Source organism: Paroedura picta, chromosome 7, assembly GCF_049243985.1.
Source record: "Paroedura picta isolate Pp20150507F chromosome 7, Ppicta_v3.0, whole genome shotgun sequence".
Taxonomy (NCBI): Eukaryota; Metazoa; Chordata; class Lepidosauria; order Squamata; family Gekkonidae; genus Paroedura; species Paroedura picta.
In genome coordinates, this window is record NC_135375.1 from 13,846,131 (window position 1) to 13,868,315 (window position 22,185).

At 49.4% G+C, this 22,185-nt stretch overlaps 1 protein-coding gene across 2 annotated transcripts in view; it reads left to right on the forward strand.

The window, feature by feature from the left end:
* The first annotated feature begins 6,260 nt into the window (after positions 1–6,260).
* The window catches only part of MAPK4 (mitogen-activated protein kinase 4), an 81,655-nt gene continuing 65,730 nt past the window's right edge, over positions 6,261–22,185 (forward strand). The window contains exon 1 of one of the 2 annotated variants that reach the window (XM_077346782.1): positions 6,261–6,370. The gene's annotated coding sequence lies outside the window, so the exon portion shown is untranslated. Of the gene's footprint in view, positions 6,371–9,290; positions 9,477–22,185 lie in introns of those variants that run through there. The other variant, XM_077346783.1, reaches the window with a different exon arrangement.

Genomic DNA, 22,185 nt, shown 5'->3' on the forward strand with positions numbered 1-22,185 from the left:
CTGTAACCTGCCACCCTCTTGAGCCTTCACAGAATCAGCCTCTCCATCAGACGGCTATCCAGCCTCTGATTAAACATTTCAAACATATTCTTTCTCCTCTAGCCATCCGATTTCAGAGTGTCGGTATAATGCACTTTCAGTGTGCTTTTGCCACTGGATTTCCCTGTGTGAAACAGGGAAATCTACTTCTAAAGTGGATTGAAAGTGCATTATCCAGAGGAGAGAAGAATATGTTCAAAGGATACAAACAGCTGTGAGTGAGCTCCATTCCACATGACACTCCCCACCAACAAAAGCTTTTGACAACAGGTAGCTTTGGCATTGTATTCCGTGCAATTTCCTCTGTGTGCAATTTCCCGAAAGAAAAGCCACGGCTGAAGGGGATGATTGAAGCCATTTCCGCATGCATTTGATGCTCTTAAAGAGGGGTTTTTCTCTCCCCTGCTTGCTTGGGTTGCCAACAGCCAGGCAGTTTAGGTTCAGGTCCCCAAAATCTACAGGTATTTCCCAGCTTAGAGCTGGCAACCCAAGGCCAAACTCCATGGGAGAATTCTTCTGCCTCAGCCAGTATTGGTTTAAACTGGTCTCCTGACCACTCTTGGGAAATGCTGGCTTGCAGAGATAAGGAAACAAGAAGAGCCGTGTGGGATCAGGCCAGTGGTCCATCAAATTGGGAAATTGGGTGAATATAGCAGAGGTCGCCAAGGCATAAAAGGGCGATGCTGAATACAATAAATAAATCTCCCAAGAAGAATACTTGTACATACACACAAAAAAAGGTGAACTGACATTCATTTAAATAGATCCAGGTTACATACAGGTTGCAGTGAAAAGAAGAGAAAGAAGGCTAATCTAAAGAGTGCATTCCCTTATCACAAATGGCCAGTTCGTCTGTCATAACATGCGTGGGAATATGTAAACACAGCAGAGACCTCCATGGAAGGGAAGGGTATGTTTAAGACAAACAGAGGCATCCTGTTCAAGGAGCTAACATCTTTGGGAGACATCTGAGCTTCCAAAGATAGTGTGGACGATAAATCCCATAAATAAATACATACATAAATGAATATTTATTTATCATACTTATAGGCACACATAAAGTGATGTAATGCCTCCTAATGTCCAGGCAGGCTGAGTCACTCACCTCAACACATCTAGTCCAGTAACCTGTCTCTCAGCGTCCAACCAGTTTCTCTGGAGGGCCATGAGAACATCAGATCAATGGTCCATCTTGTCCACCATCTTGTCTCTAATTGGGTCCAACCAGTTCCCCTGGAGGGCCAATGACAGAGCGTAGAGGCTGAGGCCTCCAACATCAGAAGATCATCCTGTCTCTCATAGTGGCCAGTACCCCTGGAGGGCCAATAACAGGGTATGGAGGCTGAGATTGTCCCCAATGTTGCCTCCTGGCTCTGGGATTCAGAGATTTAGTGCCTCTGTACATTAATTTAGTTCCCTTAGTCTCCATGGCTAGTTGCCATGGCTAGACATCCTCCATGAACCTAGTTGATCTCCCTTTGAAGATAAGAACAGGCTGGTGTGAGGTAGAATGCCACATCACCTCTAAACAAAATGGATTCTTCATAGACTATATTATAATATATGCACAGTCTCCATCACATTTATTTGGCAGTTTTAGGTCAATTGAAGAAGGAGAAGAGAGTCTCTCTCTGCAGGAGAGGCTGCAAAGACGCTGACAGGTATGGAAATCAAAGCCTTCCTGCACCGCAAAGTTCTGTTTTGGAATTGATTTAATTTTGTATGGGGAGGAGATGAAATCTTAAGCAGGTCATCATTGGATCTTGTTAATGTTACAGATCCTTTTTCCGGATGGGTGGCTGCTCACCAGGATGACTGGCACAGTTGGAAATCAGAAAATCCTAGAGTCCCACCCTCTGCTCAAGGCAGGATCAGCCTTAAGCATCCAGGAGAAGGATCTGTCCAGCTGCTGCTTGAAGACCGCCAGTGAGGGGGAGCTCCCCACCTTCTTAGGTAGCCCATTCCACTGCTGAACTAGACTCATAGAATCCTAGAGTGGGAAGGGGCCACCCAGGCCATCTAGTCCCACCCCCTGCTCAACGCAGGATCAGCCTCAAGCATCCAGGATAAGGATCTGTCCAGCTGCTGCTTGAAGACCACCAGTGAGGGGGAGCTCCCCATCTCCAGAGGCAGCCCATTCCACTGCTGGGCTAGGCTTATTGTAAAACAAAATTCCCAATATCGTCCATAATTCTAATCCTCTATTGCCTTTCCTGCTGTCTCTGCCTTGCTGAGCCAGACGGAACTTTTTCATCTGGAAATCAGTGGTTGCAACAGGAGATCTCCAGGCACCTCCTGGAGATTGGCACTACAACAATAACAACAACTTGATTTCTATACCACCCTCCCAGCGGACCTGTTATGATGGGAGTGGGGAAATCAAACCTGGTTCTCCAGACCCAACACCAAGCTAGCTCTTGAAGGAGTAGGTTTGCCAACCTCCAAGTGTAACCTGGGGATCGCTTGATAATTCCAATGACCTCCAGAGAATCACAACCAGGTCTCCTGGAGGAAATGGCTACTCCAGAGGGTGGACTCTGTGGCACTGCATCCCACTGAGGCCCCTCCCTCCTGCAAAACCTGCTCTCTCATTGCTCTATCCCCCAAAATCTCCAGGTATTTCCCAGCCCGGAGCCAGCAACTCCTCTGCATGAAGCATAACTGCCAGCCCTGCCGCTTCTTTCTTTCGATAGAAGTGGCAGCCCTGGAGGGATGAAATGCCATATCGGTGGCGATGATTCCTCTCCCTTTACAAGGATTACTTGTCTCAGTAGCGGCATTGTGAGATACCCTTGCCTGTTCCAGGAAGGGTATAATTTCCCCAGGGTCCCAATTAGGCAGCCCGGCTTTGTACGAGCCTTAATGAATATTTGAGAAGTCGGTGGGCGAAAGGAAGAGGAGGCCAGCGATAACGAGAGACAATGCCTCTTCTGCGGCTGTATTTCCACTGTGACCTCGGAGAACGTACCCGACCCCAGGGGGGAACCTGGGGATCCCCTGGAATTACAGCTCATCTCCAGACTACAGAGATCAGTTCCCCTGCAGGCAATGGATACTATGGAGGGTGGATATGGGGATGCCAGCCTCCAGGTGGGGCCTGGGGATCCCCTGGAATTACAGCTCATCTCCAGACTACAGAGATCAGTTCCCCTGCAGGCAATGGATACTATGGAGGGTGGATATGGGGATGCCAGCCTCCAGGTGGGGCCTGGGGATCCCCTGGAATTACAGCTCATCTCCAGACTACAGAGATCAGTTCCCCTGCAGGCAATGGATACTATGGAGGGTGGATATGGGGATGCCAGCCTCCAGGTGGGGCCTGGGGATCCCCTGGAATTACAGCTCATATCCAGACTACAGAGATCAGTTCCCCTGCAGGCAATGGATACTATGGAGGGTGGATATGGGGATGCCAGCCTCCAGGTGGGGCCTGGGGATCCCCTGGAATTACAGCTCATCTCCAGACTACAGAGATCAGTTCCCCTGCAGGCAGTGGATGCTATGGAGGGGCAATTTAGGGATGCCAACCTCCAGGTGGGAACCTGGTGATCCTCTGGAATTACAGTTCATCTTCAGACTACAGAGATCAGTTTCTCTGCAGGCAATGGATACTATGGAGGGTGGATATGGGGATGCCAACCTCCAGGTGGGACCTGGGGGTCCCCTGGAATTACAGTTCATCTCCAGACTTTGGAGGGTGGATTTGGGGATGCCAACCTCCAGGTGGGACCTGGTGATCCCCTGGAATTACAGCTCATCTTCAGACTTTGGAGGGTGGATTTGGGGATGCCAACCTCCAGGTGGGATCTGGTGATCCCCTGGAATTACAGTTCATCTCCAGACTTTGGAGGGTGGATTTGGGGATGCCAACCTCCAGGTGGGACCTGGTGATCCCCTGGAATTACAGCTCATCTTCAGACTTTGGAGGGTGGATTTGGGGATGCCAACCTCCAGGTGGGATCTGGTGATCCCCTGGAATTACAGTTCATCTCCAGACTTTGGAGGGTTGATTTGGGGATGCCAACCTCCAGGTGGGACCTGGTGATCCTCTGGAATTACAGCTCATCTCCAGACTACAGAGATCAGTTCCCCTGCAAGCAATGGATGCTTTGGAGGGGTGGGCTCTAAGGCACTGTATCCCACCGGGGTCCCAGTCATCCTCAGGCTTCACCCCAAATCTCCAAGAGCTTCCCAAGCTGGATCTGGGAACCCCACCCTACCTGGAAACTGTAATAACTAGGCTGCAACTCCCAGCAAAGGCCGAAAGATGCCAGGGGAAATGGGGAATGCAAACGGGGTTTTATTTGCATTTATGGAATAAATATTCCTCCCCAACAATAGCCCCAGCTTGTAAATAGCTCACGTCTTCTCACCTCACCCTCAGGGTTTCCCAGCCACGGTACCAACCAGAACCATGGAAGCCCACCAATGGTACCACAGAGATCTGTCTTTTAGAGATCCTTTGTGACTCTGCTTCCAAGAAATGAGAAATTCCAGTCAAGGAAAGTCAGGTTTGGCGTCCTTTAGACGAGGTCTTAAAACGACGCCCATAAAATGCAAATTGCAGGTTTCTTCAGCCATTAAAAAGCATGCCGTTTTCTCCTGTAAAATCCTAACGCAAACTGAGCTTGCAGTTTGCTTTTTATGATGATCTTGAATCTGGCCGTGGGTGCTAGTCACATGGCATTTTTTAAATATTGGAAGATGCGTAGTCGAGTGTGTCCGTCTGCTGCAGGAGAAAAGAGCCAGAGTCCAGGAGCTCCTTAAAGAGTGACAAACTTTATGGTAGTGTAGATTCAAGTGGGTCACCATGTTGGTCTGAAGTAGCACAACAAAATCAGAGTCCAATAGCATCTTTCAGACTAACAAAGATTGATTCAAGGTGGGAGCTTTCGAGTGCACTCTGTGCATGCAGTCTGTGCAGGCACCCGAAAGCTCCCACCTTGAACCAATCTTTGTTAGTCTGAAAGATGCTATTGGACTCTGATTTTATGATAGTGTACGAGCTTTCGTGAGTGGTTGGTATCAAATGAAGTGAGCAGTGACTCACAAAAGCTCACACCCTGCCACGGATCTCGTTACTCTAAGGTGCTCCTAGACTCTGGCTCTTTTTTATAGCGATTGGTTTGGTTGCACATATCCTAAGGAGGCTTTTTTCAAGGCAGAAAATCCACTGCCCCCTATTCAGATCCTCAGAAAGAGTTGCCCTGTGCTCACACACCTTTCCATTCCCACCGGAGCTGTAAGACCTACTCCAATCCCTAGTGTTGCCAACCTCCAGGTGGTGTCTGGAGATGTCCTGGGGTTACTACTGATCCCCCAGGAGACAAGGATCAATTCACTGGGGGGGGGATTACCGCATAGGAAGAGGGACACGATGGCTATGTACCCCATTGAAGTTCTTCTCCCCCAAACTCCACTCTCCTCATTATCCACTCCCCCACCCCCAAATCTTCAGGTGTTCTCCAAATTGTAGCTCGCAACCCTACATGTTAGATCAGTGGGTTCTGAGCCCAGGACACCTCATTTCATCTCTTTATGGTGACCCCAGCCTATTGGCCCAAAGAGGCAAAAATGAACCAAAGAACCCACAACCCGCCCCAACTTAAATACCAAAGCGGCACAATAGATCCTCCCACCAGTTCGCGCCATTGGTCAGTTTCGCTTTAATCTGACTGGATCCAGCAGATGGGATCTAATGGTCAATTACCGTGCAGGCTTAGGATCCTGCCTCGGACCTCACGCTTGGTCCTTGCCAGGTCTACAGACACAACACTACCAAGAAGATGAAAGAAGAGTCGGCTTTTATATGCCGCTGACATCGCTAGACGTCATTGGGGCCCGCTTCGCCTGTTGCTCTGCAGCTCTCCTCTCTCCACAATGCAAAACCGGTAAAAGACTGATCGATCCATTGATTGGCTCCTGCATCTTACTCCCGCACCCATTTCTGCCAAGGGACCTCTCAGCCCGTGCGGGGATCCCCGAAGCCCGGAAAACATTCCAGGGGGGTCCAGAGGCTCCTAAAAGGCTGCCATCCAACGCACCCCCGGGATGGGGCAGAGGCGCACGCAGGCAGCTGGCGCGAACCGCAGGTGGCTGTCCCGGTGATTGACAGGCCGGGCTGTCATGACGTGGTGCAGGTGGGCGGGGCGCTGGGCGGCGCTGGCAAAAGGGAGGCAGTGTGGAGGGAGAGAGGGAGGGGGCGCGCGCTCAGTCCTCGCTCGGCGCGTGCGGCACAGCAGCGGCGGCGGCGGGATGCACCGGCGGCGAGGCTGGCTTGCAAGAGCGGAGCGGCGTCGTGCTGGGGTGCATCGGGGGGGCTCTTCCCGGGGTGAGTTCCTTCCCACCCCCCGCGGTGCCCTCCCCTTGCTGGCCAGGGATGCGCCTTCTCCTGAGTTGGGAGCCAGTCTGTGGCTGGCCCAGATCCGCCGCCTCGGCTGTGTGTGTGTGTTTGTGTGCAGAAACAATGCAAGATTCCAAATGCAAAATCCAGGCTCTCCCCCCCCCCCCCCCGAATCTCTCCAGCTAGAAGAGGAGCAAAGAGGGGCGCGAGCCTCCAGCGCTTTGCTCCCCTCTGCTCTGCTCGCCTCTCTCCTTCTTCTGGGCGGTGGGAAGGGATGCTCCCTTTGTCGTCATTTTAGGGGCCAAACTGGCTGGGCAGCTTAGGGGAGGCAGGGGGGATGCGGGGGGGGGGGAAGTATCGGCTGCAATGCCTGGGGGTTTGTGGAGGACAGTCTTTTTTGGGGGAGGGGTGTTGGAAGAAGCCAGGGGGGCGCCACAGAATGTCTGGGGCGAGGTGTTGGGCTGGCGGCTGGGAGGAGAAGCATCTCTGTGTCGCCCCCCGCCCCCTCTTCCTGCATGCTAGTGTGGGAGTGGTGCAGTTGTGCGTGGTTTGGGGGGTAGGCGGGCTGAGAAGTCAGAGCTCAGCCCGGGGTCTTGAGAAGCAGGAGGGCATCTTTCCAAGCCCCCCGTCCCCCACCCGGCTTCTCCTGGTTTTGGTCTCTCTTTAGGGTGGCCCTGCAAGGACTGGCACCTTGGAGTTACTTTGCTTCCACTCCCGATCCCTTCATCTGCAAGAGGGCTGCCTCCCTTGGGTGGTCCATTGTCTGTGGTGTCACGCCCTCTGTGGATAGCGGAGGGGCTCTGGGGGGGGGACGGGCAGGCGGGTGGCTTTGTCCGTTCCTGGCACCGGTGCCCGCTTGGCGGGGCATTCTGCTGGATCAGCTGGCGGACACTGGCAGAGCGGGAGGCTGTCGGCTGCGCGCTAGAAACACGGACGGAGCCGGGCAGATGTCCGCCCGCTTCTTTTCCGGGATCTCGTTTCCCATTCCTTGGAACGGCAAAGGCAGGGAAGCGGCTGTGTCTGCTAGACAGAGGCAAAATGATAGGAGAGGTCAGTGGAGGAAGCTGCTGGGGCCAGAGAGGGAAAACGGCCTAGCGGTTAAGTGGAAGAGGAAGAAGAAGAGCAGGTTCTTATACCCCACTTTTCACTACCCGAAGGACTCTCAAGGCAGCTTACAATAGAGACAGGGGACCAAAGAGACATGGGAGGCCTTGTGTGTCAGCGATAGAGTATCTGCTTTGCAAGAAGAAGAAGAAGAAGAAGAAGAAGAAGAGGAGAAGGAGAGGGAGAAGAAGAAGAGTTGGTTCTTATACTCCACTTTTCACTACCCGAAGGACTCTCAAGGCAGCTTACAGTCGCCTTCCCTTTCCTCTCCCTGAGGTAAGTGGGGCAGAGAAAGCTCAGAGAGAACTGCTCTGTGAGACCAGCTCTAACAGGACTGCGATTGAGCCCAAGATCGCCCAGCCAGCTGCCTGTGGGGGAACAGGGAGGCTTGCCAGATTAGAAGCTGCCACTCTTAACCATGACACCACACTGGCTTCTCAATCAAATAAAATTAATGCAAAAGAAATTCCGTCTAAACCTCTGGGAGAAGTTCCTGACAGTTAGAGCGGTTTCTCCGTGGAACAGGCTTCCTCGGGAGGTGGTGGGTTTTCCATCTTTGGACTATTTTTAAACAGAGGCTGGAGAGCCATCTGATAGAGAGGGGGTGGCAGGTGACAGTGGATGAGCAATAGGGTTGTGCCTTGCATAGTGCAGGGGGTTGGGACTAGATGACACAGGAGGTCCCTTCCAACTCCGTATTCTATGATTCTATGAAACAGAGCCTGAACTTTCCCTAGAAGCTAAAATGAACTAACCTATTGTACTTTGGTCACGTCACAAGAAAAGAGTCACTGAACAAGACAAGAATGCTAGGAAAAGGTGAAGGCAGCAGAAAAAGAGGAATCATAGAATAGAAAAATAGAATCCTAGAGTTGGAAGGGGCCATAAAGGCCATCTAGTCCCACCCCCTGCTCAATGCAGGATCAGCCTCAAACATCCAGGATAAGTCTCTGTCTAGCTGTTGCTTGAAGACTGCCAGTGAGGGGGATCTCCCCACCTCCTGAGGCAGCCCATTCCACTGCTCAACTACTCTGACTGGGAAAAATTTTCCTCCTGATTACTAGCCGATATTGTTCTCCACGTAGTTTAAACCTATTACTGCAGGTCCTTTCCTCTGCAGCCAAGGGGAACAGCATCCTGCCCTCCTCCAAGTGACAACCTTTCAAATACTATGGGAGAGCCACCATGTCCCCTCTCAGCCTCCTCTTCTCCAGGCAGAATATTCACAAGGCCCCTCAGCCTTTCCTTATAGGGCTTGGTCCCCAGGCCCTGGATCATCCTTGTCTCTTCCCTAGTCACCCTCTCAATTTTTCCCACATCCTTTTTGACGTGAGGCCTCCAGACCTGCACACAGTGCTCCATGTGGGCTCTGGCCCATGTGGTATAGACCCAACACGGGATGGGGTGACTCAGTAAAGGAACATCAAGATGTGTTTAGAGAAAATTAATTCATAGGTGTAAGTTGGAGGCAAGTTGAGGGCACTTCAGTCCTCACAGCTGTTATGCTGGGAAGTTCTTATTCAAACCTCCCCTCAGCTGTGAAACTGATAGTTGGCCGCTGGAAGGATTCCCAGGTGGATTTTGTGTGTGTGTGTGTGTGTGTGTGTGAGAGAGAGAGAGAGAGCTGTTCTTCTAAGATAGACGTCATAGGAACCAGAAAAGAGCAAAAGCCCAGAAGCACCTTAAAGACTAACAACACCAGGGTCAGGGGGTGAACTTTCATGAGTCGCCCCTCACTTTTTCAGATACAGTGGCTTAGGAGACCTTGTTCCCTGCTACAAACTTTGTTGGTCTTTCAGGTGCTCCGGGACTCTGGCTCTTTTCTCCTGCAGCAGACAGACTAACACAGCTACCCATCTGGGTCTTTCTCCATAGAAGGCACCCCGTTCAGCCGTCCGCAATGGAAACCCGTCAACCTTGAAGTATCTGAAGAAGGGAGCCGTGACAGATGAAAGCTCCTCCCCTGCCACACATTTCGTCAGGCTTTCAGGTGCTCTGGCTCTTTTCTGCTGCTACAGACAGACTAACAGGGCTAGATTTATCTGCATATGAAGTTGTAGTGATGGGAAGTTTGGGCTGCCCCCTTTCCACCCCTTTAAGCTCTTCCGCCGTCCCATCCCATCCCTTTCCATCCACTCCACCCCTTAAAGGGGCAGGACAGTTTTCTCCAGGGCAGTTGGCAGCCCTGACTCTGCCCCAGAACCTCATGGGGACGATAGCTCCATCTTCCAGGGCTTTTATAAGGACTGCTGAGATGAGGTCCTGGTCTGCATTTGCACCACCTCTCCAGTAAGCAAATCCGTAGCCTGCCTCCATTCTAAAGGGTCTTTCTCCTACTTGAGTAAAGGTTTGGAATTTGGAATTCACTGCCTGAGGATATATGGGCTGCTATAGGCAGCTTTAAAAGAGGATTAGACAGATTCATGGAGGACAGCTCCATCAGGGGCTATTAGCCGTGGTGCCTAAAGAGAACCTCCACATTCAGGGCAGTCAACCTCTGAATTCCAGCACCAGGAGGCAACATCAGAGGAAGGTCTTGGCCTCTGTGTCCTGGTTGATGGACCTCCTCAGGAACTGGTTGGCCACTGTGAGAGGCAGGATGCTGGACTAGATGGACCATTGTCTGATCCAGCTGGGGCTGTTCTGATGCTCTTATGACTGTAAGATGGGTTGGATCAAGGGGGCAGCACTGGCCAGATACCGATTGGGCTATCTGGTGGCTTGGATTTTTGCATGGAATACTGGTCTAGCTGCATCTTGCTTTGGCCTGGCAAGGCCCATATGGGGCTCTTAGCAAGAGTGGGTACTCACACTGAGGTAGTCAGAGATCCTGAATGTGATGTCTGCCTTTGTGAATTGGTAGATTGGAGGGTTGCTAACCTCCAGGTAGGGCCTGGAGATTCTCTAGAATTATAACAGAGAAACTAGTTCCTCTGGAGGAAATTGATCCTTTGGAGCGTGGGCTCCATGATGTTGTTGTTGGATATTGTGACTCTGCATGCAGCAGGATCTGGAAGGGAAAGGTTTAGGAGATTTGTCTGTCATTCGGGGACACTTGGCTGCATTCCTTCATGGAGTCTTTGTCCTCCTTGGTCCTTGCTTGCCTTCTCTGCTTTCATCTTACATAAGATCTCTCTTCTTCTCTCTTACCTGGACTCGGAGCTGTAGCGAGTTAGCCATTTTGGGGTTAAACCGTTCTCTCTATGTTAAACGTACCCAAATGAATAGGTCGTATAAGATGTCCTTCTTCGGAAAGTCCAAGTTTCTCTCTCAGCCCCACTTACCTCGCATGGTGCCTGTTGTGGGGAGAGGAAGGAAAGTGATTGTAAGCTGCTTTGAGACACCTGAGGCCTGCTGGTTGACCTTGGGCTAGTCTCAGTTCTCTCAGAGCTCTCTCAGCCCTCACTTACCTCACAGGGAGCCTGTTGTGGGGAGAGGAAGGAAAGTGATTGTAAGCTGCTTTGAGACACCTGAGGCCTGCTGGTTGACCTTGGGCTAGTCTCAGTTCTCTCAGAGCTCTCTCAGCCCTCACTTACCTCACAGGGAGCCTGTTGTGGGGAGAGGAAGGGAAGACAACTATAAGCCGCTTTGAGAGTTCCTGGGTAGAGAAAAGCATAGTCTAAAAACCAACTCTTCTTCATCTCCCATGCCCAAATTCCACCCTCTCCACAAGGCTCCTTTATCCATTTAGCACATACCCTGCACAGTGCCCTCCCCCCCCCCATGGATCAGGGCCATAGCCTGTCTCCTCCCCCCTTCTCCCTCTTTATGGACACTTGGAGTGACACCCCTTTCTCTCCCACCCAGTCTGGCTTCTCCTGTTGCAATTGTACTATGCCAGGGTCCACCGAATTATAAAACCATCTCTGGTGCTACAAGGTCCGCAAATCCTTAAACCACTCCTGCGGGTGGGAGACTGTTGGAAAACATGAAGCTGAATGAATTTTGAGTCCAGTGGTCTGAAAGGTGTTACTGCTCAAACTGTCTTCTATGGCTTCAGACCCGCCTGAATGAAGAGGAATGGCTTGGCTTCACTTTCACAAGTTTTCCTCTTTCCTGGCTATGCGCAGCTAGTCATCGACTCTCCTGAAATAATTCTCCACTGGCATCTCTAGCTCAGCAAGGCTGCATGCATATTAATGCCTGGCAATTCTATCGGAGCGGGGCTTGGACATCGATCTGGTCAAGGCCTGGAGGACCGAATTGCAGGTCAAGGCAGCAGTGCTCGGTCAGCTCAGGTTCTTCTATGGGATCAGGTTCAGAAAGCTGCTATGGGCAAGACTGCATCTGAAAAAGAGAAGAGCTGTCTTTTCATACCCTGCTCTTCTGCCACCCGCCCAAAGGAATCTCAAAACGGTTTCCAATTGCTTCCCCTTCCTCTCCCCAGAACAGAAACCCTGTGAGGGAGGGGAGCCTGAGAGAGCCCTGAGATTACTGAAGAAGAAGAAGAGTTGGTTCTTATATGCCGCTTTTCTCTACCCGAAGGAGTCTCAAAACGGCTTCCAATCGCTTCCCCTTCCTCTCCCCAGAACAGAAACCCTGTGAGGGAGGGGAGGCTGAGAGAGCCCTGAAATTACTGAAGAAGTAGAAGAGTTGGTTCTTATATGCTGCTTTTCTGTACCCGAAGGAGTTTCAAAACGGCTTCCAATCGCTTCCATTTCCTCTCCCCAGAACAGAAACCCTGTGAGGGAGGGGAGCCTGAGAGAGCCCTGAGATTACTGAAGAAGAAGAAGAGTTGGTTCTTATATGCTGCTTTTCTCTACCCGAAGGAGTCTCAAAACGGCTTCCAATCGCTTCCCTTTCCTCTCCCCGGAACAGAAACCCTGTGAATTAGGTGGGGCTCACAGAGCTCTGAGAGAACTGCGACTGGCCCAAGGTCACCCAGCTGGCTGCAAGCGGAAGAGTAGAGAATCAAACCGGTTCTCCAGATTAGAGGTCGCCACTCTTGACCCTACACCAAGCCGCCTGTCTGCTGCCTGGGATATCTGTAGCGGAGTCCTGCATGGTTTCATACTTTCTCCCATATCATCCGACTTTGCCACCGGGGCAGAGATGCTGGGGCAAGTGGCTACATGAGAATGTGCTGAAGCCACATCCAGATACGATGGAGGACATGCTGGTTGATAAGGCTCACCGGGGTGGGGGGAAATCTGCTCGGCATGCAGAAAGTGCCAGGTTCAGTCCTCAGCATCTCCAGTTCAAGGATCCTGCAGCAGGTGATACGGAAGACCTCAGCCTGAGACCCTGGAGGGCAGCCGCCAATCGGAGCAGACAATACAAGGGTCTGATTCTGTGGAAGGCGGCTTCCTATGTTTGTGTAAAGCTGATGTTTTGGGGAGGATTTGTACTGCCTGCTTCAGAAGAGGGAAGACTCTCTCTCTTTATAATAATGCATTTTAGCGGCTCTGAAATCTAGCAAGAGCCAAAATCAATGTCCGAGTACATTTGAGATGTGGTGCAGTTTTTCAATAACTGCATTTCCCAGATTGCTGTGCCGGCATGTGTGTTCGGGAGCCAAAAAGGGGGAGATAAACGGGAGGAGAAAAAGAGAAGAAATGGGTCAAATGATAACTGCGTTGGTAGTTACACTTTTTGGCTGACGGGTTAAATTTCGGCCCAGTCTTTATTCGAAGACATCTCTGCATCCTCGCCAGATGCCACCTGAGAGGTCCTTGACCTATACCCTACATGTTAGTCTGTTTGTAGCCGTAGTAAAGAGACGCAGTCCAGGAGCACCTTAAAGACGAACAAGCTTTTCAGCATACGAGCTTTTGAGAGCTCTTGGTATCTGACCCAAGGAGATTTGATGCATGGATGCTTTAGGCCAGGGCTGGCCAAAACTGTAGCTCTCCAGATGTCCATGGACTACAATTCCTATGGCAAACCTGAGGTTAGGCTACTGTAGCACATTGTGTATATATGCTGCTGCCCTTGAAGCCTGTGCAGAGAACTGGATCCAGTGGCTCATGAGTACAGGTCTTTCCCCCTCCCCTCTGGTCCCCTTCCCCTCTCGTAGATCTTTCTGATTCCTGGGCAAGCTGATTCCTGAAGCTGCAGGTCTGACTTACACTAACAGCCACGTGCTTGAGGTTTAAAAGAGATAATCTTTACTGGGAAAGATTATTTAAAGAATTTATCATATTCATCTGCTTCAGTCTCCTTACTGAAGCAGAGTACGAAAGTTTAGAGCAGCCTTTCTCAACTTTTTTTACCCTTGAGAAACCCCGGAAACATTCTTCAGGTTTCGAGAAACTCCAGAAGTAGCACAATTGTGCTGAATATGGTTGGGAAGCAGAGCTGTGGACACACCTACCCAGTGCCCCTCCCCTTCCAACCCCCTCCAGACTCATACTGGCCATTTTAGGAGCAGGGGGGCAGGGCAGCATGACCAAATACGGTCATATCACTCGATAAATGTTTAACAAGTGTAAAAAAAATATTAAAAAATAATTAATTCCCACTCATTTGGGGAACCCAAATAGTCTTAGAGAGTAGTTACAAAAGCAGCACATTGCACACCTCTTGTGGCTAGGCTGCAGGCAGACTACATGCCTACACATCAGCAGAGAGGCTTAATCGCTGCTGCTCCTTGCTTGAAGCAAACATTGATCTTCCTGAAGAAGCAGGAAGTGGGTGGGAGCTCTGCTTAAAAAAAGCAATCTCCCAGGCATGTGCTGGGATTTTTCCATCGCAACCTCAGAGCGACCATTAGATGTCACTAGTGAGCACATAGGTACAGCAGCTTAACAACAGTCCTCCAAGGCTGACTTCACCAAATTACTTGTTGATTGTAATTTCAACAGTAAGACTGCCCCTGGAATCCAGGAAAGTAACGGTCTGTTTTATAAGGCTTGCTTGGACCCAGCCAGGGCTACCAGGTTCCCCCAATCATCAGTAGGAGGCCAGTAGCCAGATCCAGGTTCGGAAATTCATGGAGATTTGGGGGAACAGGGAAGGGACCACAGTGGGGCAGAATGACACAAGGCCCTCCCTCCAAATCCACCCCTTTTCTCTAGGGATTTCTGTAGTCTGGAGATGAGCTGCAATTCCAGGATATCCCTAGATATCTCTTTTTTCTTGGAATTCTCCCTCTGAGTCATAGCTCATTGTCCCTATCTGAACTCGCCAGACATTTCTGATTGGAAAATCAGTCATGCATCCATCTTTATTGGCTTTAAATCTTTTAGAAATTCCAAATTAGCATGCCGTGGAGACAGACTTTCTCCTTGCTCTAATCCGAGAGAAGCACTTAGCAATCAGAACCGAGGTTATGGTTGCCAACTCCAGGTAGGGAGATTCCTGGTGATTTGGAGGTAGATGCTTTTCATGGTGTGTCAGAGCTCCCCGTTATAATATTGAGCAGTGCGGATCGGGCCAAAGCAGATCCACAGACACCTGAAATGTTGCACGTCTTGATAATTTTGCTCATGAGCATCTTAAGGTTCTTTATTTCTGCTTCCTTCATGGGTGACCATCGGCACTGCATTTTAAGAGTTTAAGAATCACAACGGCTTTTAAGAGTTTTGGGTCCAATTGGTATAGGATAATTTTTAAATATATATATTGATGTTTAATTATGGAGAGCTCAAAACCTTGTAGCCAAAACACATTTGGGTTCTAATACATGGAAATAATCTGTATCTTTTAAACTGAATTTTTATGTTTTGACATTGGTTTCTGGATCAGGCATGGGTGTCATGTTGTCCCTTAAGGCTTGCCCTGGCTGCTGGTAAAGAACGAAGCAAAGACCTGAGAGTCATCAGGTTCAACTCTTGTTTTCGTCTTCTCCCTCCTCCCTTCCCCTGGCTTGTCTGCACCATGCACGCACCCACTGTAGCCTGATCCCAGAGAATGTCCTTCACGAAGCTATCTCTTATCCCACTCTAGTGCAGCCTGAAATAATCATAGAATCATAGAATCATAGAATCATAGAGTTGGAAGGGGCCATACAGGCCATCTAGTCCAACCCCCTGCTCAACGCAGGATTAGCCCTAAGCATCCTAAAGCATCCAAGAAAAGTGTGTATCCAACCTTTGCTTGAAGACTGCCAGTGAGGGGGAGCTCACCACCTCCTTAGGCAGCCTATTCCACTGCTGAACTACTCTGACTGAGAAAAACTTTTTCCTGATATCTAGCCTATATCGTTGTACTTGAAGTTTAAACCCATTACTGCGTGTCCTTTCCTCTGCAGCCAGCAGAAACAGCATCCTGCCCTCCTCCAAGTGACAACCTTTCAAATACTTAAAGAGGGCTATCATGTCCCCTCTCAACCTCCTTTTCTCCAGGCTGAACATTCCCAAGTCCCTCAACCTATCTTCATACGGCTTGGTCCCTTGGCCCCAGATCATCTTCGTCGCTCTCCTCTGTACCCTTTCAATTTTATCGATGTCCTTCTTGAAGTGAGGCCTCCAGAATTGCACACAGTACTCCAGGTGTGGTCTGACCAGTGCCGTATACAATGGGACTATGACATCTTGTGATTTTGATGTGATGGCTCTGTTGATACAGCCCAAAATGGCATTTGCCTTTTTTACCGCTGCATCACACTGCCTGCTCATGTTTAGTTTACAATCCACAAGTACCCCAAGGTCTCGTTCACACACAGTGCTACCTAGAAGCGTATCCCCCATCCAGTAGGCATGCTTTTCATTTTTCTGACCCAGATGCAGAACTTTACACTTATCTTTATTAAATTGCATCTTGTTCTCATTTGCCCATTTTTCCATTGTGTTCAGATCTCGTTGAACTCTGTCTCTATCTTCCGGAGTATTTGCCAGTCCTCCCAATTTGGTGTCATCTGCAAACTTGATGAGTAGTCCCTCCACCCCCTCATCTAGATCATTAATAAATATGTTAAAAAGTACCGGGCCGAGCACCGAACCCTGAGGTACCCCGCTACTCACCTCTCTCCAGTCTGATGAAACACCATTGACAACAACTCTTTGAGTGCGGTTCTCTAACCAATTCCCTATCCACCTAACGATCTGAAAATCCAGATTGCAGTCCTTCAACTTATTCATCAGAACATCATGGGGAACCTTGTCAAAAGCTTTACTAAAATCCAAGTAAATGACATCAACCAAATTTCCCCGATCCAGCAAACCTGTTACTTGGTCAAAAAAGGAAACTAGGTTGGTCTGGCAGGACCTGTTGGAGACAAATCCATGCTGACTTCCTTGGATCACCAAATTGTCCTCCAGATGTTTGCAGATCGCTCCCTTTAATATCTGCTCCATTATCTTCCCCACAACAGAGGTCAGACTCACTGGTCTGTAGTTTCCCGGGTCATCCTTCCTCCCTTTTTTGAAGATCGGAATAACGTTTGCTCTTTTCCAGTCCTCCGGGACATCTCCAGTCCTTAAAGAGGTTCCGAAGATGATGGACAAGGGCTGTGCAAGTTCTCTGGAAAGTTCTTTGAGTTCTCTCGGGTGCATTTCATCTGGACCAGGGGATTTGAACTCATCCAGTGCAGCTAAATGCCTCTCGACCATGTTTCGGAATTCAAGGAGCCCCGGAATTGATGTCAGCTGGCCACGCCCCAGAAGTGACATCACTACCCATGCCCTTAGCCCTTCTTTTGCTTCCTCCCCACACCATTGCTACTACTATGGCAACTGCCTCATGAAGGCCAGAAAGAAGATTAGGAGCTGGGAAGACAGACCAGACACCCCCATATCACACCACTCCTGCGGAACCCCTTCAGAGCTCCCATGGACCCCCAGGGTCCAAAGACCCCCAGATGGGAATCCCTGTTCTAGTGAGTAGTTCTGGCCACCTTTGGGCCACTAGGTGTTAAAATGTAGATTTCGCTTTGTTCTGGCTATCCTTTGAAGATAATAGCCCCTCTGCCATGGGAATAGCAAATGGTGGGGAAAAGATGCATCAGTGGGGGTGGGATGTGTGTGACTCTATGATGTAACTTATGACTAGTCTAGCTCGTTGTTCTTAGCAATAGACTTGCTGTGATGATATTTCCAGATGTGCCTTCTATGAAGAATGTCTCAGGTGTCTTGTCTCCTACAAGAGAGTAGCCTTGGCTCATGATAATATATGCAGAATCGTTAGCACATTTGAAGGTATAATTCGTTTATTTTGTATTTTGTATATTAGCGATGCATACTTAGTGATATTTTAATTTTACATTTTTTTGTCTCAAGGCGAAAAAAACGCTGCATGAAAATTTGGGATGACTTCAAAAAGGATGTGGACAAAATTGGGAGGGTAAAGAGGAGAGTGATGAGGATGATCCGGGGCCTGGGGACCAAGCCCTGTGAGGAAAGGCTGAGGGACTTGGGAATGTTCAGCCTGGAGAAGACATGATTGCTGTTTTTAAATATTTCAAAGGTTGTCTCCTGGAGGAGGGCAGGCAAAGATTCCTGTTGGCGGAAGAGGAGAGGACCCGCAGAAATGGGTTTACACTACGTGGAGAACCATACCAGCTAGAAATAAGGGGTAAAAATTTCACAGCCAGAGAAGTTCAGCCAGGTTTGATTCCCCGTTCCTCCACATGTAGCCAGCTAAGTGACCTTGGACCAGTCACAGCCCTGATAGTGCTGTTCTCACAGAGCAGGCCTGTCAGACTTATCTCAGCTTCACCTACCTCGCAAGGGAGTCTGTTGTGCGGGAAAAAAAGGTAAGGCAATTTTAAGCCACTATGAGACTCCTTTGGGCAGTGAAAAAAAAGGGGGGGTATAAAACCCAACTTTTATTCTTCTTTCTAGATGGTCTCTATGGCCCCTTCCAACTCTATGATTTTTTTAAAACCCTTTTTGTGTAGGGCTGTGCCCCCTCCTTCGTACCAATCTCAATTTGGTGGTAGAGTTGGGGAGGACGGGGTTAGGAGACATAAGGGACCTTAAAAGGTTGGGATGCCACAAGTGTCCAGCCTCCAAAGCTGTCATTTTCTCCGGAGGCACTAATCTTGGTCGCATGGAAATCAGTTGTAGTTCTGGCAGGGCTGCCAGCTCAGGATTGCAGACTACCAGGAGAGGTGGAGCTGTGAGAAGGGAGGGGCTTCAGTGGAGTAGGATGAGAGAGCCCTGATATTACTGAAGAAGAAGAAGAGTTGGTTTTTATACCCCACTTTTCACTGCCTGAAAGAGTCTCCAAGCTGCTTACAATCACCATCCCTTCCTCTCCCCACAACAGACACCCTGAGAGGTAGGTGGGGCTGAGAGAACTTCTGACAACTGCTCTGTGAGAACAGCACCATCAGGGCTGTGACTAGCCCAAAGTCACTCAGCAGGCTGCCTGGAGAGGAGTGGGAAATCAAACCTGTCTTGTCAGATTAGAAGCCCCTAATTTACCGCTACGTCATGCTGATCTCTGGGGAACTGACCTCTGTAGTCTGGCGATTGGTTACCACTACAAGGGTTCTCCAGCCACCACCTGGAGATTGGCAATCCTATGCAGGGGATGAGAACTTCCGATCCTTCTGCTTTCTTGGGTTCCCTAAGAAGCTTCTCTTTGGCTTGTTTCTCTCAAGTACAAGGTCTTCCCTGAGCCGTTTCCGCTTCTGGTTACTGAAACACTTTTTTCAACGAGCTGCTCGATTGCTGTTGTGAGTTTTTTTTTTTTAAACATATTTCTATCCTGCCCTTTTTATCTCTTGTCTCCCAAGGTGGTGAGCCGAGAACAAAAGCTTCCGTAAAACACAATCAGCGTTAGCAACAATAAGAGAGAGCAACCGTAGCAGCTAGATAAAGCTATTCATAACAAATCCCTTAAAATCCAGTTTAGCACCGTGTTGTTAAAATCTAGCATAAAAGCCAAATAGCCACATAGAACAAAAACACAACAGTCGATCCCGGCAGCTTTTAAAAATCATTGATTTGCTGTATGGAAAGGTCGGTACAAGACCGGAAAGGGAGTGCTAAGATAAAAGGGGCATCAAACGCACGGTGGCTCGTTTCAAACGTAGCAGTGAATTATGATTTCGCTGAACAGTGACTAGGTAGGGTGCCAGTTTCCAGGAAGGGCCTGGAGATAACCCAGAGTTGCAATTAATCTCCGGACAAGAGAGATCTATTCCTCTGAAGAAACCAGTTATTTTGGGGGGTGGTCTCTCTGGCATTGGACCCCACTACAGACCCTCCCCTTATGAGACACTGCCCTGTTCTCTACTCCCAAATTTCTAGAAGTTTTTCTGCCCACACTTTACAACTGAAGCTAGTTTGCAAAAGCAGAATTGGTTAGTGAGGGGTTAGAATGGTCAAGAGTTGCCAACCTCCAGACAGGGCCTAGGGATCTCCCTGGATTAAGGTTGCCAGATCTATGAGTCTAGTTCAGCGGTGGGATGGGCTGCCTAAGGAGGTGGGGAGCTCCCCCTCACTGGCGGTCTTCAAGCAGCGGCTGGACAGATCCTTCTCCTGGATGCTTGAGGCTGATCCTGCATTGAGCAGGAGGTGGGACTAGATGGCCTGCATGGACCCTTCCAGCTCTAGGATTCTATGATTCTAGTTTGAGTTGTTGGTCCCGTTTCTGAGTTTTCACTTGCAAAGAAACCACAGCAAGGATTCCAGCTATGCCAAATACAGGCATGCAAAGGAGGTTGAAAGTGATCAAAGAGAAAGCAGCCGATCCTGCTGGCAGTCGCTCGCCCAAGACTATCAGAGGAATATCGGATGCCTTTGGGTTAATTATTATTGGGAAATGCCTCTCCCCCCCTCCTCTCATTGGCTCAGTTCAGTACGAAATGCTCATTCCCTCCCCCCAGCAGGACGTCTCTTTTTGCTTGCCACCCGCTGTGACTTTCAGAGCTGCTTAAGTGAATTTCTGAGACAACTGGAATTCAGCTGGCATTTCTGATGCTCTCTCCCCCTCGAATTCAACATGAATTTTCCAAAACAGCAGTAGTTTATAATGGCACCAAGATGAGTCGGCGGGCATAAAGCCAATGAATTAAGTGAGAATTAGAGATGAGGACAGTGAAAGCTGGGCCCAATATTGGGCCAATTAAATATGCTTGTTTTGTTTTTCTGTGTGCCGTAATCTTTGGGTACATGGACCAGGCTCAGTGGTAACGTTTCCAGACTCTGGGATGGGGAATTCCTGGAGATTTGGGGGCAGGGCCTGCGGAAGGCGGGTTTGGGAGAGGGCAGGGAGGCCAGCAGGTCATAAGGCCCTAGAACAGGGGTAGTCAACCTGTGGTCCTCCAGATGTTCATGGACTACAATTCACATGAGCAGAGAAACTGAACTCTGAAGTCCGGGGAGTTCTCAGAGAGGTCCAAGCTGCACCTGGATGTTGGCAAACCTAATGGCTTCCTTGCCTTATGAAGAGAAGAATTTAAAACATCTTTAAAAAATGACAATTGTAATCATGACACAATTTGTTATAATGTTAGGGTTTGCCGGCTTTGGGTGGGGAGTGTGGGGGTTAAGAGTGTGGAAGGGGTGGGAGGTTGGAGGGGTGGGGAGGGACTTTGGGTGTCTGTAGTGGGGAGAGGAATGGGAAGGCGACTGTAAGCCGCTTTGAGCCTCCTTCGGGTAGGGAAAAGCGGCATATAAGAACCAACTCTTCTTCTTCTTTGGCAGAGTATTATTTATGGATTTAGTTAGTTAGTTAGATGCCGCCCTCCCCAAAGGTTCAGGGTGGTTTACATGGAACAAGAAACGATACAGGTAACTCCATTTATAGTAATAACAAGGTGATAACAGCAATATCATTAACAAAATAACAACAGTAACAGAATAATGGCTTCTCATGTTCTTAGCCGCAATGGAAAGGGCCTAGGCTCCAGTTGATAGCAGGCGGGCCCCCCCTAAGAGGTAGGACAGCCAACCGAAGGCAGCCTGGTTGACTGTAGTTGGCCAACAGGGACATATGGAAAGAGATAGGCCTTCAGAGAGCCAATGGATGCCCAACATTTTTCTCCAAAAAGGAAGATTTGGAAATAGGGTTAACTAAGACACAGCTGCTCAGAGATGGTTGTTTAATGAGAGGGACGATAATTTCCTTCTCTGAAGAAGACAGAACTTGGCTCTCTTGTGTTGACACACCGGCAGCCCTGGGCCCATTCTGCACACAGAGGATAATGCACTTTCAGTGTGCTTCGGCAGCCGGATGTTCCTGTGCGGAACAGGAAAATCTACTTCTAAAGTGCATTGAAAGTGCATTATCCGTTGTGTGCAGAATAGGCACTGGTCATCTGTTGTGGGGAGAAGAAGGGAAGGTGATTGGAAGGTGCCTTGAGACTCCTCCTGGTAAAGAAAGGCAAGGTATAAAAACCAACTCTTCTTCTGTTATGTATTGTATATAAGAATGTCTACTATGGAGACTACATTGTGAAATACAGCTCAAAAGTCGCCGCTCTGAATGTTATCAGCTCAGCAGCTGCTTTTGGTGGCGTGGAGCTACAAGGCTTCATATTAGAAGCTGCCTTCAGGAGCCTTCAGTTTGGCCTTTGATACCCAAGACACCTGGACGAACCAAAGCATGCCCACTTATTTCCGTTCCGCTTAAGATCAGGTGCACCGCTGCGATCTCCAGCTGCCTGTTGTCTGAGTAAATTTCTTGCAGGATCCAGATGACAGGTACTCAGGTCCTGGGGAAGGAAACCTGCGAGGGGTCAGTGCTCCGAATCTGTGTGGCCGCTCTTCTGGAGGTGGCCTGAAGCACAATCAGAATTGTGTGCGTGCCTGCATAGACCTTGCCCCTCTGTTTTGCTCCCAACCAAAAAAAGAAGGGGGGGGATAGTG